This window comes from Neodiprion lecontei, chromosome 3 (genome assembly GCF_021901455.1).
Source record: "Neodiprion lecontei isolate iyNeoLeco1 chromosome 3, iyNeoLeco1.1, whole genome shotgun sequence".
Taxonomy (NCBI): domain Eukaryota; kingdom Metazoa; phylum Arthropoda; class Insecta; order Hymenoptera; family Diprionidae; genus Neodiprion; species Neodiprion lecontei.
This window is the reverse complement of record NC_060262.1, coordinates 1,336,487-1,342,612: the sequence shown is the minus strand read 5'-3', so window position 1 is coordinate 1,342,612 and position 6,126 is coordinate 1,336,487.

The window sequence follows — 6,126 nt, the reverse complement described above, 5'->3', positions numbered from 1 at the left end:
CTAGAGGTAGATACAAGAGTAGAGAATAATAGAGAGAGAAAGACAGAGAGAGACAGAGAAAGACAATAAACGATGGTCGAATTTCGTCACAATATATAAATATATATTACGGTGTATCGGAAAATAATAATTTGCCATTTTCCACCATGGCACCCCCGTAAAAAGTTTGTTCAGGTTAAAAGAAAGGTTCTCTGAGAAGATGAGCGTTCTACGTTATGTGTAGGATCGCTCTCGGTTGATTTTTGATTTTTCAGAAATTTTCTTCAAATTTATGAACAATCGTGAATAAAAAATTTTTTTTATCGCTTGCGTCAATCAAAATTAAAAGTTACGTCACAAAGATGACCCAGACTTGGTAACGTCGAGTCTTCATCTGACGTTTGAGACGTTTATCATTATTTATTCAATCTCGTAAATTAGTTACAATAATTCAACATGAATTTTTAATCCAGGCGAATCAAATTCCAGGATAACGTATCGTTGTATTACGAATCGTGATCACTGGGTCGAATATAAATGTCGGGAAAGAATTGATAAGTGATGTGGTTGCGACAAGGTGTTTCTTCGGAAATTGGAAAAGATGTGAAAAAGAAAAAAAATAAAAATAACAATTATATAACGCGCATATCTGATGTAATTTACTGTATAGCGCGACATTGTCACAATGTGTACGACAATTTTCACGGCAACACTTTTATCTGTCAAATGTATGTAGGCAAGTGTATGTTTTGTATCAGAAAGACTGGCTAATCGACCGTTAATTAAATATCGTCGACGCAACGCGAGTAATCATCTTGTATTATAGGCATGTATCGAACCGATCCGAATCAATTATACTTAGCTAATTGCCTCGCAGATTATGGCATTACACACACACACACACACATATCCATACATGTATATATGGTATGAGATATGTATGAGATAATGTTAAAACACATGTCGATGTATAAATATATCTGCTATAGTCAGGTTCGAGGTTCAATTTTTTATTTCACATACTCGATTACTTTGCTTTATATCTTTGTATCGCCCAACTACAATTTGAAATAAAAATCGTCGGTCGAACAAGAACGTTTCTTTTTCACTGCTATGCCGCGTGTAATTTGTTGCCGAATAAGTAAAAGATTCGACGAGCGGAATGTAAAAATGAAATGGAAACAAATCCTTTTACTCACTTTCCAATCACCGAGTTTAAGTAATTAACAGACAAGTCATTGTTACACGTTTGCGTGCTGGATAAGTTTTCCAACAAAAATCATTTTCTTCCTTTTTTCAAAACGCTCTTCATTTTTCATTTCACCCAGCAATTAGATCGCGAATAAATATAATCTACACGCGTATTGTGTAAAAATTCTCCGCGCGGTGCTTCGTTTCTTAAATTTCAAATTTTCTCAATTCGTTTTTAGATGAATTTTTTACTTTATATATATACACACACATAGGAATGTGGCAATGCACACAGTCGCTGTTCAACAGACGCGTCGAAACATTCGAAAATGGCCGAAAATAAATGACCCAAATGAATTGCCGGCCTATAAGATTTTCGAATGATCGACACGTGCGTTGTGCATACACACGCACGCCTCAATACCGCATACGTGAGTCCGGTACCGTTTCTTTTTCGTTGGCCTAATACCTACTCGTCGTCGATATATGTATATAATAATATAATAATATAATAATATCCACATATCGCGTAACCCTAAGCAAACCTATATATTACCGTCTCTAATACCGTACCTGGGTGTATCTTTCTTTTTTTTATTCTTTTTTATTCTCCAGTCGCAGGATGGTCGATTGTTAATGTATACGAATGTATGTACTATGCATGTATAAATAGACGCGCGTCCATATTAACGCACGTGTAAATGTGAAAAGGAAGAGAAGATGAAAATATCAGCGTCGCTTTGCAAGGTGGGAGTTTACGAATGTACGTATATGTAATGTAAAATCTATGGGTGTACGTATAAGTATTATATATATATATATATCTGTGCATTGTATAAATATAAAATTTTAAAAGCAACACGGAGGCGGCGGCGGCGGCGCACTAATTACGCGGGACAAGTAATATACGATATCGTATACCGCCGGCATGCGTGTATAACATATTCATACGCACACGTGTATGTTTATATGCCTTGTACGTACGTATACATACACGCGCGAGTCGAGAGAAAGAAGGTAAAAAAACAAAGAAAAAAAAAAAGTAACGAGAGAAAGAAAGAAAGAAAGAAAAGATGAACACAAGATGAAGAACCCATTAGCGATTTACGCAATATCCCATTATCAATATTTACAATCAATATCTTAAACAAACTTGCATTTATACGTATATTGCTGTACGTGCGTGCGTGCGGTGAAAAGCTTAGTACGCGCACGACACACGCGCACGCACACATACGCGTAAAGACAATTTGTCGAAAAAGCTGTGTGCCCAGTGTATTAAAATATAATATGTGTAATAATTGCGGAATATATATATATATATATATATATATACATATGTTGCAAAGGTATAGATGGATGCAGGTACACCGTAATGTGTAATATAATATTCTGGCTGAAGATCAAAATTTCTCTTCGTACTTATTATTCTTTCATCTTTCATTGCGAAATTTTAGTACAGTATTAAAACTGATTTTGGATGTAAGATGTTAAATATACAGAATGAGCAGATAGAAACGGGACCGATTTGAAACGTCGATAAAATCTAAACGTGTCGACCGATTTTTGAAAACTTTTTTTTCGTCGAAAGTAGAAGAACGAATATTTCGTTTCGCGTTTAAAAATCTGAAAAATCTGTATTCGTTGTTGAGATACACGCTCGTGAAAAGACAATTTTCGGATAGATCGTCAACGACAGCCAAAAAAAAAAAAAACGAAACGTTGTGTCTTTGCTTTTCATTGCGACATATCCAAAAATGGATTCAAAATTTTCAAAGATCAGACTTCATTTTACACAAAACACGTAGTGGTCCATATTTTGTTTCCTACGACAAGACGTGCTGGAAATTCTAAGTAAAACATGCGATCGAAAAAAAGTGAAAATTCATCAACGCGTTTCTCGTAAACGGTAGAGCTTCGAAATTTGTCTGAAATTTGAAGGATTTTCATGTCTCGGTACACACGATGACGTACCGAATTTGCAGCGAAATCGAATTTTCCGAACCTGGCGGTATCAGCCATATGTAGTACAGAATCAACACTGAGATAAAAAATATAGGTAATTCAACAATGTCGAAAACGTTCGTTTGTTTAATTCGGGTAGTTGATGTTGCTTCCATAAACATGCGTTTCGGTTTACACTTCTACGGTTGCCAATTTCGTCTGGTTTCGCCAAATACTTTGACACGATTATACACCGACAATGTACTAAAATTGGGAATATCAAGTAAGAAGATAACTAATTTGTCGTTGCATAAGTTTGAATAGTTCAACAACCAGATAGCATTTGGACCGCATGAACCGGGTTTCTCCATTTTCGCACTCGTATTTGGTAGCGTATTAAAAGTCCATACTTGTCCAATGATAACAATAAAAAGAAGAACAACGACGAACGAAAACATACATTGGGAATTCGTGACCAGGATTATCGATGATAAGAAGACGAATGAAAGGTCGTTTCACTGCGAACGATACTGATATTGCTGGACGGAATAAAAAAAATCAAAAAATCTAAAAACGCAACTAAATAAAATATGAAGAACAGAAGAAGAAGGAGAAAAAAGAATTCCCGGGAACCAACCGAATCGCTATGCATACCGTGCTGTATATCTTGTAAGGTAAAGCCTGAGCTTATCGGTTGACAATACATAATCGGTAGTTAGGGGATAACCGGGTATTTGATCAGCGCAGACGACGGTAAACAGAAAGAGGCATCAGCTACGCGACGACGACGTTCAGCCATCTCGATCCACTCTACTCTCCCCCCCCCCCCCTCTCTCTCTGTTTCTCACCACGAAATCTTTCGCCCCTCGATAAAATAAAACGTCCCTTATTTTCCATCAGATACACACATATCGGATCGTACAGGCGCACAAAATTGTACACCAGCTTGCACGAGTCGTGCGATTCCGGTGTTTGATTCGATTTGAAAAAAAAAAACGAAGGAGGCCAACGATTATGACGACGATGAAGGCTGGCTACCGGTCACGATCACCGAGCTGCGAAAATAAGAATAAGAATAAGAACGAGGTAGTAAAAAGAATATAAGAAGGAGCGGTTGTCGCGGTCCAAAAGTTTGACGATGGGCGTCGAAAACGTGCCTCGGCATCAAAGCAAACATACTGGCGATGCCTGTGATGTTGCTTGGGTGCATCGTGTCTCGAGGCCCCGAAGGAGAAGATAGCTCGTGGTGATCCATCATCGGCCATCAACGAGAGGAAGAGAGGAGGGCAAATACTCGAACGGCACCATCACCACCACCACCACCAGCGGAAGCAAAACCTCCGGGCAAAGACCGCGGAGAGAGAAATTTCTCGAGTATCTTTAAAAATCCTCGTCCCCTTGAGTAAAGGTATCTCTGCACTTTGTGCGCATATCGTACGTGGATGTCCGACTGTCAGTTTGTCTCTTTGGTGGATGGAAATTTTCAACCTTACACGGGATGATTAAGAGACGACAAGCTACTGCGGTTTTACGAATCCCGGATCAATCTGAGTCAATGTTCATATCACGGCTTCCGAATGACGGTGTAGAACACATGACGATGGATCGGATCAAAGTATAACAGTCGCCATGATCATGGTACGGTAAAACGAACCTGACAAGTCGAGTAGGACTGGCGCCTTGAGTATTTTTTATTCATTTATTTTTTTTCTCATCTCACGTGACTACAAATTAACTATTCTTCCACGTTTTCCTTAACTTCCGCCGTGAGATCTTGCTTTTCTCCAAATTTCATGATTCCAGGTCAACGCAAATTAAAATACGTGACATAAACGGCCGTATCTTTTGATTGCATCGACTCGGAAGCTTGAATTTTTTACACCTCCAAGGGATCGTAGACTTAAGTATTTCTTACTGATTTCAACTTGATACCTCTACTCGTTTCAGGGAAAAAAGGGTCGCGAGTAACATACGGACAACAAAGTTCAGTTTTTTCCTTTTCAGTTACAGAAGCCGAAAAATGACAGGATTGGTATATCACGCGTAAAGAGTTACCGCGGTTATTCCAATTCGACAATTGCAATGAAAAAAAAACAATCATTCCGTACAACATCCGAATCACCCGTTACAGAAACCAACAGACCGAGACTGTACATCATTATACATTATACACACGGTATATTTAAGTATGCGTTAAGTTAGTCAGCGGCGCGCATTGGCACGGTGTTCATGCATCGACCGGTGTCTCTTTGCACAGAGACAACATAGGAAATTCAGGTAGCCGTTATTACGCCGACGCGATGTACGGAAGAGATGATGAAGGAAAGAAGAGAAAAAAATTAAAGAAAGAAACAACAAATCATCCGTTTCGAGAATAATGACAAAACCCGAGATCTTTGTAGGTACAAAAGCAGATAGACGTGTCCACGTTTCTTTCTATTGCGTCGTGCAGGTACATGAAAAATAAGCTTTAAATGTGAAGTAAACATGCCTTCGAGATAACGGATTTTAGGGAAAACTAGGAAAGGAGGGAGGAGTGAGGGGGTATAGGGGGGATAGGGGGGGGGGGGGGGGAGGCAAGTAAAAAGCGAGATGTGTACCGAGATAGGAAGGCAACGGTGTTTAATAACTTGATAATGTGAGCAATTACCCCGAAGTTATTACGTATCAGATAATTCGATGTACATTACTGATTGATATATATATATATATATATATATATATATATATATATATATATTTATATCGGTAGAATATATATACGACGTTCCACCTACATGTGCATGTGAGATATGTAGAGGATGCGATATATATCGCGCCTACCGAATAAGAGTGTAAGATATAGATGCAGGATAGATAGATTGATGGATAGATTACAGGTTATACGATAAAGGCGATAATGTTCGGAATGATTCGATTCGTGTATGTACACGGGTATATGTGTTGCAGCATTGTAAGTACAGCTGTAGGCGGACTAGCGCTTTTCATCAATCAATATTTGTCCGTCAAATA